Source organism: Mustela lutreola, chromosome 2, assembly GCF_030435805.1.
Source record: "Mustela lutreola isolate mMusLut2 chromosome 2, mMusLut2.pri, whole genome shotgun sequence".
Taxonomy (NCBI): domain Eukaryota; kingdom Metazoa; phylum Chordata; class Mammalia; order Carnivora; family Mustelidae; genus Mustela; species Mustela lutreola.
Genome location: NC_081291.1, coordinates 55,961,213 through 55,973,518, shown reverse-complemented (window position 1 = coordinate 55,973,518; position 12,306 = coordinate 55,961,213).

The window sequence follows — 12,306 nt, the reverse complement described above, 5'->3', positions numbered from 1 at the left end:
CACCAGGGTCAGCTCTGTGGTCACAGGACGTGGAAGAGCACAGAGCAAGAACTTAGTTCTTCTCCCCATTTCTCAGATGAGGCAAAGTGAGGCTCAGGGAGCAAAAGCTCTTTTCAGAGTTATGTGATGGGGACCATCAAGCCCCAGAACCCTGTTGTGTTGCCTTAAAGCCTCTCCACTGTGGAACTGTGGACAACCAGGGGAAGGGGAGACTCATTCCGAGGAGCAGAGCTCTGGAAGGCTTCCTTTAAGGAGGAGTTACAGCTGGTCAGGCTTAGAAGAGGAGTGGCATACCAGGCAGAGGAAACAGCAAATGCAAAGGCATGGTGGCTGGAAAGAACACGGCATGATGAGAGGAAGGGGTCATCCCATCAGACTGAGCGCTTACTCAAGGGCAGGGCTGGAGGAGGAAGCTGAGGCGGGGTGGCAAAGAGCCGCACACACAGCCACAGAAAGTTCTCTTATTTAATCTCACATGGCCCCATGAGCTACATGCTTTCATTGGTCCCATCTGACAGATGAATAAACTGAAGCTCAAGTGATTTTAGACATTTGTACAAAGCAACACAGCCAGAAAGTGGTGTAGTTGGGATTTGAACCCACATCTATTGCGTTCAAAATTGCTTCCTTAAACACGTTTATTTCCTGCTTTCCTGCACCTCTCCTCCTCCAGCACTTTCCCAAGCTTCCCAATTCTGCTCAGCCTGGGTGCCAAGGCACAAGATGCCTTTGGCCCTGGGTGGAAAGCCATCAGGATAGCCAGGAAAAGAGGAGGAACAATGGGACCAACAGCGCAGGAGCAGGGTAGTAGCAGGGAGCTGGTTGTGGAACCCAAGCCTCTACAGGGCTGTCTGCAGGGTGAAGAAGCAGAGAAGTCTGGGGGCACAAGACCCAGGGCGGTGGGTGCGGGGTGGGGGTGGGGCAGTCCAGTTCAACTATGAGCTCCTCGACCAGGAAGTCAGCATCCCACCCAAGAAGCTATCTAGGCCAGGCATGGACAGAGAAGCAGGAGAAGGCATTTCTGGGTGGGTCCCTCTGCATCTGCATATCAGGTTCTCAGGAGCCCCTGCTTCTCCTGGGGAAAGCCATCCCTGGTGTTCGGCAATTGAAGGATGTCATCAAATGAAGCTCTTGGAAGGAGCAAGGCCTGCCCGAGGGATCTGTTGGCTTTCAGAGGGTTTCCCTCCTTGAAAACAGCACCCGAGTAGAAGCTGAAAAAAAAAGTCCTTAGCTTATGGAGCCCTCTCTGTGGGTTCAGTCTCCTCGCTGAGCTGGAGGCACTCAGTAGCACAGAGAAGGGCAGCGACTGACCAGGCATCTCGTAGCACAGTCCAGGTGGGTCTCCTGGAGAAGGGGTGTGTCCGGGCTCAACCCCCCAGCCCAGGCCCTCTCATGTGGGTCAGAGGATCCTTGATGTTGCCCTTAATCAGGAATGAGAGTGTTTGTTTTCAGCTAAATATTTCCCCCAACCACAGACAAGATGGGACTGCACATTCCAGATTTCTGGCAGCTTGGGAAACTGTACTGTGGGTCCTGCCTGGTCACTTCTCCTCCTCCTGGTGGCCTCATGCCCACCCCCAGGGCCCTGGGGTTTGGCTGCCAGCTCGGATGGGGTTTGGCTACTTGGGGCAAAAGGTGCTGGCAATTTCCAACTGCCTGTCCTTTACCTGTCCTTCCAGATGCCACTATTCCCTCCCCTCAGATCTCATCTCCATAGATGCTAACTTCGGTCATTGGAGTTTCACCAGACACAGTGAGAATAAGCATTCCAGGCAGGGGAACAGCATGTGCTGCAGCCCAGAGGTGTGACGAGGCTGCAAGGGTGCAGCTTCCTTGGAGAAGGCACGTGAGCTCTGTAGCTAAAGTAAGAGGCTCCTGGCCAGCGAGGAGGTGTGGGTGATGAGACCGGGCAGGCGTGGGCTGGCTTGCTGAAGGCCCAGAGCACTGAGGACCTGTGTTTTATCTTACAGCCTCAGGGAGCCATAGAAGTTAAGCAGGGAGTGCCAAGGTCAGAAATGTGTCCCTGAGAGCACCCTTGGGCGGGGGGCCACGGGGGTGGATTACACAGGTGGGAGTGCAGCATCCAGGAAATCAGGGAGGAAAGTAGAGTGAGGGCCCAAACCAAGCCAGGTGAGGGCCCCTCCAAAAGATGAGATCGGCAGCATGGTGCCATCAGCTGGTCATGAGACTGGCAGACATGTGTATTAGGGCCCTGGTTTTACAGAACAGAACACGGAGGCTTAGAAAAAAGAGACTTGCCCAAGGTCACTTGTCCAGGGAGTGATGGAGCACTGTAGACTCCAAGTCCAGCATGGTTTGTCTCTCAAGCAGCCTCCTTTACCACCTGTGCCTGGGATTTCGGAGGTGATTCACATCTCCAGCCAGGGCCCTGGCCAGAGGGGGCACATCTGTACCCCCGTTCCCTCCAAGGCCCTGGCTCCCACCACCCCTGAAGTGAGCCCCATTCTCCTGCATGGTCTGTTTCTCCCCTTCTACTCTTTGGTGGGGTCCATTTTGAGAAGTTCAGGGGTCAGCCTCCTTGCTTTCAACCAACTTAAATTTGCCCTTCCCTCTCCAGCCCCGTCCTAATTTAGGCCCCCATCATTACTCACCTGAACAACAGAGCAACTTTCTCCCAAGCAATGCACCATTGACTCCCCTGCACTCTACCACCTTAGTGACACCAAACTGTTGCCCAACAGCATGAAGAGCATGCACTTCAATATGGCCATGACTTTGTACTTGCTGTTCTCTCTCGCTAGTTCACGTTTCCTGGTGAACTCCTATTCATCCCTTGATACCCAGCTAAAAACCACCTCCTCAGTCTGCCCTCTCACACTGCTACAGACAGAATCCTCTCTCTCTGGTCCAGATCCTAGGGAGGTTGCTTGTTCATCTGCCCCACCACCAGGAAAGGCCTTAGGGACCTGTCTCATCTCTGCCTCCTTAGCATCCAGAACAAGACCAGGTATAGAGCAAGTACTCAGTAAATGCCTACTGTGGCTGATTAGAGAGAGATGAATGAAGGCACGAGTAAGTAGATGAAGGAATGTCTCAGTGCTTACACTCCAAAAGCACAAATGGTCAAATACAGGTTTTGAAGCCAGATCCCCACTCTCCCTTTGGCCCTCTGAGCCTTAGTTTCCCCTCCCATACATTGAGGGCAATCAACCTCACTGTGCAGCCTAAAGAACACATTAAGTCACACACCAGCACAGCCGGGCCCTGGAAAGCATGCTCCATGATGTCAGCCGCCCTATTTGCCTCCGCCACTTACCAGCTGTGTGAGCTTGAACAAATTACTTGACTGCCTCGGTTTCCCCTACCGGAGAATAACAGTGCTGACCTCCTAGGGTTATCTGGAGGATCAAAAGAGGAAATGCATGTAACATGCTTACAACAGAATGAGGCCAGTGTTGAGAGCCAGGCACACACTTGTTTCCTAAGCTTGTCCGTGAAGCACCTGACACAGGCTATGGGCTTGACACGGGTGAGTGTGCTGGCTCTCTCACCCCCCACCTCTTCCCTGTGCTGCAGGGGAGAGGGGCTTCTCATGAATCGTCATAGCCTCATAGCTACAGCCCCAGCCTACAGAAACATCAGGGAGCTAAACGCAGAGGGATCTGCTGTTTTTCCAAACAGAGATCACACGCAGACATGGAGCAAGCCCCCCATAGCAACAGTAATGGTGCTCGGTTCCCAGGTTTCCGCGGAGAAGGGAGGTACAGGTCATGCTCAGAGGGAACTCCGGCTTAATGGGTTTCTGCCTTAATGGGTTTGAGCTCCGAAAGCTCTCTTCAATGTGCTCCTTTTGAATTCCAGATCCAAGTGCTCCCTTCTACTCTGCAAGGCTGATATTGCTGCAAGCACGACAGCTTTGTTGTGTGCTGTTGTTTGTGCTCTAAATACCGGATCATTTGCTCCAATTATGACTTAATCCCTTTAGTCCATGACAAGAGTATCATTCCCAGTGGGCACAGGAGGAGATCGAGGCTCAGAAAGGTTGCCCAGCTAGCGCAGTGGTAGGAATTGAATCTGAGAGTGAGTGTCTGACTCCGAAGGCAGTGCTTTCAGCACTGGTTCTCAGCACTGGCTACACACTGGCATCAGCTGGGGAGCTTTGCAAATGCTGGCTGTGGGGTACGGCCTGGACAGCTGGTTTTAGAAAGCTCTCCAGGAGATCCACCAGGTAGCCAGGCTGGCAGGAGAGGTCCAGGGGACAGAGGAGCATGACCAGGGGAAACGCATCCAACACAAGATGCAAAATCTACAGGGCACATGAGTGGTTCAGTCAGTTAAGTGTCTGCCTTCGGCTCGGGTCATGATCCCAGAGTCCTGGGATCGAGTCCCACATCAGGATCCCTGCTCAGTGGGGAGTCTGCTTCTCCCTCTCCCTGTTTCCCCCACTTGAGTTCTCCTCCCTCTCTCTCAAATAAACAAATAAAATCTTTAAAAAGGTGGGGGGAGAAGATACACAATCCGCGTGGCTCTAATCCCTCCCCCAGCAAAGACGGGATGACCCCCTGTGCCTTGGTGAGACAGCTCGACCCAGCCTGCCAGTGACAATTTCATCATTAAAGACCAGACCCCATCCAGACACAGGTCTAGAACTTCCAGAAAGCTGCAACTCTGCCAAGAGTCAGCAAGAAGGAAGCATGTCTTGGGGCAGAATTTGTTCTAGGAGCCCCTACTGACCCCCCACTCTCACCTGGGCTGGAGGCTTAGCATGTGGTCCCCTGATCTGGCCTGGGCATCTGTCCACTCTCATGGTTCAGCTTGGGCACAGCTTTCTCATCTTTTAGTCCTTTATTAGCATGGGATCATCGCTTCAAAGGAAATCTCAGCAATTTGGTTTCTCCAGACTTTGACTGGAGCCCATTCATTTTGACGTCCCAATGAAATGCAGTCCACAGCCCCTCGAAGAATTTAAGTTCTAATCCTGGTTCTGCCACTTTTGAACTGAGTGGCCATGGGCTGGTTGCTTAACTTCTCTGCATCTCAGTTTCATCATCTGTAAAATGGGCACTTACCTCATACTCAGACAAAGATGACCAGGATTCAATGAGATAGTAATGTAACGTTCTTAGCCAGTGGCCGGCATGCAGGAAGCGCTCAATAAAGACAACTGTTACTAGCTTGATTGTAATAAGAGAGGGATAGCAAACCCAGAGTCCCACAGGTCTGCAATGGTCCTGGGGATTCCTAGCCTATGTGGCCCACAGCTGTGAGTCTGTGTCATTGTCCTGCTGCTGGAGATGGATCCCTGGCAGTCATTGTCTGGATCAGAGGCTGGCCGGCTCCTCCGGATACACTGCCCACCTTCTCTCTGCACTGGCTATAATAATGAATAGAATGAACCTGAGTCCTGAGAAACCCACCAGGAGCCACCAGCCCTCACAAGACTGCTATGGCTTTCTTGTTCCATTCCCCACTGCCACTACCCTAGTTCTTATTCCCACCCTGCCTCGAGCCTCAGGCCCACGAGTGCTTTCTCGACCCAGCTGAAGCCACATAAATCATTTTAAAACCCTGTGATCATCTGGTTACAATTTTCCATGGTTCCCCAGTCCTTCCATCTCAGCCAGCCTCTAGAGGCTTCTTGTGACCCGACCTCTCCATGGTCCCTGGCCTCTGCTATGTGTTCCATGCATCCCACACCTCTTGGAGCTGCCCAAATGTGTCAAGCTTTCTCTTGCCCCTGAGCCTTTGTATATGCTGTTTCTTCTGTCTCCTGGAATCCCTATTCCCTCTCTCCTCCGCTGACCAACTCCTGTCCATCCTTCAGCTCAGGAGGCTGGGGCCTCAAATCTTTCCTTTATGGGCCTCCACAGATCACCTGGGCTTCCTCACAGCATAGTGGTTGAATTCCAAGTGCGAGTGTCCCCAGCAAACCAGAGAGAGGATATACTGCCCTTATGGCCTTGAAGTCACATGGCATCACTGTCTTTATCACAGGCCCACCCAGACTTAAGGGGAGAGAATATGTGGCCCTCACCTGTCCAAGTGAGGAGGGTCCATAAGTCCCATCACAAGACGAGACTGTGCAATGGGGAGCTGGTGGTGGCCATTCTTGGAAAATACAAAATGGCACGGGGGGAAGGTAAGTGTCACAACCACATAAGCACAGCAACTGGGGACCCTCTGTGTGGGGACAAATGTCTGGGACCCTCACTGTCTTACAACTAATGCCTTGGTGGATGGTGTGGCCTGGCTCTGTTGGGGAAACTTGGCTGTTAGGCCTGTCTGCAAAATGGAGGACGTGTGGGGGAACATTTGCAATGTAGCAGGTTTTGAGTTGGAAAACATTAGTGATCTTAAAAGCTGACAGCAGGACGTGGGCCACAAGTGACTGCAAAGAGGCAGGAAAGATGGGAAACTTTGCAATTATGCCGCAACTACACCAGGCCAGCTAAGGATTGCGTCCTCTGAGGTTATCAGGAGAAAAGGGTCCGCCTGGCATCTACCCTTCGGAACACGGAAGGGGCCTGGGTTCTGGGTTGCTCCTCCAGTGGGTTTGGGTGTGCACACATTCCATGCAGAGCTTACAGAAGGGAATTACAGGCTTGGCAGGGTAGGGTGCCGGCAGGGGCGGGACGAGCCCAGATGTCCTATCTTCTTTCTCACCATGGGCCTCGCCTCTTTTTTCCTCCTCCCGGTTGAACCCAAAGCATCCAGATTTCCAGACTGTGAGGAATTCTTCAGGACCCCATGGTTTGGTCCCTGACCCAGATTGTGGCTGTTTTCTATGGAGAACCCCCACTCACCCTCAGGCGTTTGGTTGCCCATGTGGGTCTCCTAGGCCTCCAGCATTGACATCTGTTGTCTCCTTGCCCAGGAAAGGCAAAGCTATGTTACTCAGAGCATGTCCTCTCACCTCTCCGAACCACTCCTTAACAGCAGCCCCTGAGCCGCTAGTCTTACCGGGCTGTTAGGGACTAACAACACAAAAGTGCTTCGCATCGGAACCGGAACCAGCTGTGTGGTCAGTGCTCAGTGTCAGTAATGCAGCCCCAGTGCCAAGACCAGAGCAGGAGTGTGGAAAAACAAAGGGTTTCAGGATCAGAAAGCATGAGCTCTTCTGCTTCCAAGAGTGAGCAAACCTTTCACTGAGGACTTATCCAGTACCCATGGTATGCTGTGCCCCAGGCAGTAGAGTGGGCACAATGACACACACAATGGGTGCGGCCCCCGCACTTGAGGGCTCACAATCTGGATGGTTCCAGAAACAGGGGGTGTCTAAGTAGACACCTGCAAGATGAAGAATTAGCCAGAGAATGGGGAGATATGGTCTTCCATGTAGAGGGAACAGAATGCACGAGGGCCCTGGAATCAGGGATACAGAGATTTCTGGAGCACAGAGCTTGAGCCCAGAGGCAGAGCTAGACAGGGAATAAATAATAACAAAAACAAAGAAAATATGCAAAAATGTTAAGAAGTGGTAATTGTTGAAAAGAAAACTAAAGCAGGAAAGGGACTGGGTGTGTTGGGGTAGGGACGAGCACTGCTATCTTAAATAGGGGAAAGGCTGTACTAATAAGAGGACCTTTGAGTAGAGGCCAAAGAAGTGAGATGGATTCATGTGTATATGGGGAAGAGTATTCCAGGCCAGGGGAAGTAAGTGCAAAGGTCCTGAGGCAGGGGTTCCTATACCTGGGAGGAATAACCAGGAGGCCAGTGCAGTGGGAGCGCAGAGGAGGGGAGGGAGTCTCCGGCATAATGGGGCACAGACTGTCCAGGCTGTGTGGGCTACTGAGAGGACTTCGGCCTTTTCCCCATGGGAATGGTGGGACTGTTGAGCAGAGGAAGGCAAGAGTTGACTAGGTTTGAACTGGATCCCTCTGGTCCTGTGAGAAGAGGCCGAAGGGCAAGAGAGGAAGCAAGAGAGATTCTGGTAGCTCAACCACATGGTACCAGTGGGTATGGTAAGAGGGGATTGGGTTCTGGGTATGCTGGGAAAGTGAAGTCATTAGAAATCGGAGAGAGAGAGAGGGGTGCCTGGGTGGCTCAGTTGGTTAAGCATCTGCCTTTGGCTCAGGTCATGTTCCCAGGGTCCTGGGATCAAGCCCCGCATCAGTCTCCTTGCTCTGCGGGGAACCTGCTTCCCCCTCTCCTTCTACCTACTACTCTGCTTGCTTGTGCTCTCTCTGTCAAATAAATACATTAAAATTCTTAAAGAAAAAAGAAAGCCAGAGAGAGAGAGAAGACAAGATGGAGAGGAGGGGGGAGGGGAGAGGAGGAGAGAGCGGCAAAGCCATGGTACACATACCTGTTCACTCCTGGATTCCTGACAGGCCTCATTAACTGTAACCTTTTCCCCCTCGATCCCAGACTGATCTTCAGACTCCTCCTCAGCCCAAACCTACAGGCTATCACTCCCACCAATCAGAGTCGAAGACCCAGTGAGGTTGGAAGGCAGTCTTGGCTCACACAGGGATGGAAACCATTATTTGTGGGTATCTCCCACGGGCTAGTTGCCTTTTCCGAAATTAATTTATTATTATTATATTCAGCTTTACTGAGGTTGTAACTGACATATGGTAGTTGCTTTTTCAAATTCTCTCATTTTAAGGTCCACATCAGAAACTGGGGTGTTGGTGTTAGTATCCCCATTTCACAGATGAGGAAATGGAGGCTCCGGGAGGTCCAGAGACTGGCCCCGGAACTCTCTTGTTAGGAAATTTAGCATCAGAACCCAAACACGGTTGTCATTGATCCCCGTGCCAGCCTCAGGTCCCCACCAGAGACACCCTTCCCCACCCCACTCAGGCCTCACTCCCATGCCTGGGCTTCCTGGCCCTGCCAGGACTCTATGTTCCAACAGGTTGGTAGAGGCAGGTGTGGGCAAAGCACACCTGGAGGCTGAGAATGCCTCCTGCCAACCCTCAGGCCAGGCAGGATGGCACGAAGGGGTGCATGCTCCAGTGTCAGGAGCCAGGCGCTGACTGGGGTCTGGCCCAGCCCAGCCCAGGGGCTGAGGGCTAAGTGAGGCCAAGGTCCTCGGTTTCTTCTCCCCTCTGACGCACATACAAGTTCAGAGTCAAAAGTTATTATGTAAAGAGTAGAGCTGAGGACATGGCATCATTGGTGCCTGGCAATGGGGTCGTTCCCTGTCACCTGAGCCACACTCCTTCTGCTGGGGCATCTTCCACATAATTAGAAAGTCGATATGTCTGTCTGTCCCGATGGACAGTGGGGTCTCTAAGAGGCTGTGATGACTTAGGAGGACAAAGAGGCTCAGGATTTCATAGGGGCCTCCAGAGCCTGAACTGGGCTACTGCTCTGTCACTTACCTGCTGTGCAGCCTTGGGCTAGTTACTTTCCCTCTCTGGGACTCTTTCTATGTAAAAAGGAGATAGTAATAGTATCTACCTGATGAGAATTTTGTGAGTGTGGTGAGCGGCCATGCACATGAAACATTAACACATTATTATTATTATTATTATCATTATCATTATCATTATTATTATTACTCATTCCTGACTCTTCAAGGTTCATATGGCTCTGGGCAGGCACCCAGTCAGTCTGTGGAGAAAAAGTGCAGCCAGCCTCCCTGAGGTGGTACTCAGCTAGAGGGTCACGAAGAAGAGAAGGGAAGGAGGAGGGAGCTAGGTAAAAAGCCCATGTCAGCAACGGCCTTGCTGTATGACCTTGGGCAAGTCTAGTGCCCCTTCTAGATTCATACATGACAGCCCTCCTGGCTTGGCAACTCTGTGACTAGACTTTTTTTGGGCACCTACTGTAGGCCCAGCCCAGGGCCAGGCACTTGGTAAGGCCTTGATATCAGAGTTAGAGGGAGGCTTGGGATACCTGGGCCTCCCAGTCTCAGAGGGGTGCTTGTTTTCCAAGGAGGAGGACAGGGTCTCGTCTTTGGGTTTCTGCCACCCCATGCATGTGCTTCCTACCTCCCACTGGTCTGTACGTTCCAAGGCTGAACCATGCTCTCTCTCAGTGCCCGGCAAGGCCCAAGCCTCAGTACCAGGCCTGCTCCTCCTCCACCTTCTAGTCTCAGGTTGGGTTTCTCTTCCTCCAGGAAGCCTTCCTTGACTCAGGCTCAGTTAGCTGCCTTCCTGGGCCTCCTCAGGGCCCATGCTTCTCCCTTCCACAAGCTGGTCAGGTTTGGGGTCCATCTCCCTCACAGACAGCTATCTTGGTAGGTGGGGGCCGTGGCTGGCCCATTGCCACAACCTGGGTCCTCGCAGAGGACTGGCCACAGCAGGGTTGGGGAACCCTTGACGAATGGTGGATGAATGAGCGGAGGCCGCCTAAGGCTCCCACCTCAGAAGGAAGGGATCTTTGACACCACCTTATGGGGTGGACGGTGCTGAGAAATGGGCCGAAAATGAGGAGGCCCAAGGATCCAGATCGAAACCCTGGCTCTGCCTTGTGCCATCTGGGCAGACTCCCACACTGAGTCTCTGTTTCCTTATCTGCCCAAAGAAGCCAATTCTTACTGCCTCTCACGCAGGCCCACGCCAAAGCCTGGTCCCCTGCAGTCCTGGAGACAGCGTGGGTGTGGTACTGAAGGCTCTGTGCTGAGTGAGTTTCCGTGTGCTCCCCACCAGTCATGGGCTCCCCCCAACCCACGCTGCCTCCCGGGCTCAGCTTCCTGTCGTCAGGCTAGCTCCGCACCCGTCCAGCCTCCTGTGCTAAGCGAGGGTTAAGAGCCCTGCAGTGGCCTGTGGAACCAGCTGGTTCCAGCAAAGTGTCTGCAAGAGGCCGAGGAGAAATCCAGGCAGGCTGGGTAGCCCCTGCCTCTCCCACCCTGGCTGGGCAACCGCAGAAAGTGACCAACACCTCAGAGCCTCCATTCTGTCACCTGTTACAAGGGGACGCTCAGCATCATCTCAGGGATGGACAGAGTTACAGACAGAGAGCCTTGCATGGCTCTAAGGAGAGGGAGCTCTTCCCTTTGCTAATGTCTTTGGTCCCCTGGAACTCGGAGCAGCGCTGGGTGTCCTGGATGCCTCTCAGCCACTTGGTACTCTGTCCTGTAGCAGACCAGAGGCAAGTCTCTGGCCTGGAAATCTCCCAACGTATCAGCATCTAGAGAAAAGGATAAAATCACAGTCTGTCTTGTATCGTAGTTGTCTTTCTGGCACCTTCTGTTTATAGCAGCCATTTCTCACATGTGACAGAGTTTTTTCTTTTTAAATCTGCTGACCTAAGCAACGGTGTCAAGTAGCAGCTAGGAGTTCAAGCCCAGGGAGTGTGGGGCCAGGGGGTCCCGGTTCAAATCCCAGCTCTGCGTGTTCATTGCCACATGCTCCCAGACAGTTCTCGCCTCTGCCCCCTCGCCTGTACAGCACAAGGACAGCCCCGGGACCCCTGTCTGGCCTGAGAGCTGTTCTGAGGGTTGATGCGTGCAAAGTGCTTATTAGAGCTGGGCCTAGGGCAGTCAGGTTACCTTCTGCCGCAGAAAACATTTTACCAAGGGAGTTGACACAGAGCGAATGTGTTGGGTAAAGCTGGTGACTTGCAGAAATCATGGCCTGGGAAGCACTGGCCCAGGCCACCCGCTCTGCTTGCTCTGCCTGCTGTTACCTGCCTCCCTGGTAAGCCCCCTGGCAGCAGCGTCACCTTTAATCCCTAGGCTGGTAAACATGCGATCAGATTTCCCAGGCTTTGTCCTGTTACTTGGAGAGCTTCTCAGGCCCTGCGCCCTCCTCCCAACGGTCCTCCCCACCAGCCTGACTCCAAAAGCCCCAGATTCCCTCAGCCACGGACCTCTGCCTCAGTTTTCTCATCTGTGAAATGGGCAGTGAGACCTACCTCTCACCCACTCAATGGGCACAACACTGCTCTGACCTTGTAAGCGGTGATGAGAAACGGAGCTGCCACTCTCTCACGCGTTGTTGCCGTGCTTTGGCTGCCTTAGACACCCGCTGCGGGGCCCCAGGCCCATGCCCTCTACTGCACTTACTCACCTCTCAGCCTGTTCCTGAGCTGGGACCCTCACCCAGAAGGCCCTTCCCATTCTTCGTCCGCTCAGCTTCCCCAGCACTGTGAACATACCACGGTGTGGGGACCAAGGGCACGACCTGCCCCCTGACAGGTGGGCTGCGCAGAGACCAGTCAGACCCTGTTACCGACTGCCGGGGGGCTGGGGAAGGGCATTCCACACCTGCACCGACCACATGGGTAACCATCGCCTCCTCGTGAGGTTATCCGGGTAACCTCATTTGCCATGTGCCTGGCAGACACACTCAGCCTCTCACTGTGTTCACTGGTCTCATGCATCTATGTGAGTCCGAAACGGGGAGGAAATCCTGCCTTCTGTGGGGTGGTTTCTGGCACTGTCTTTGCTCT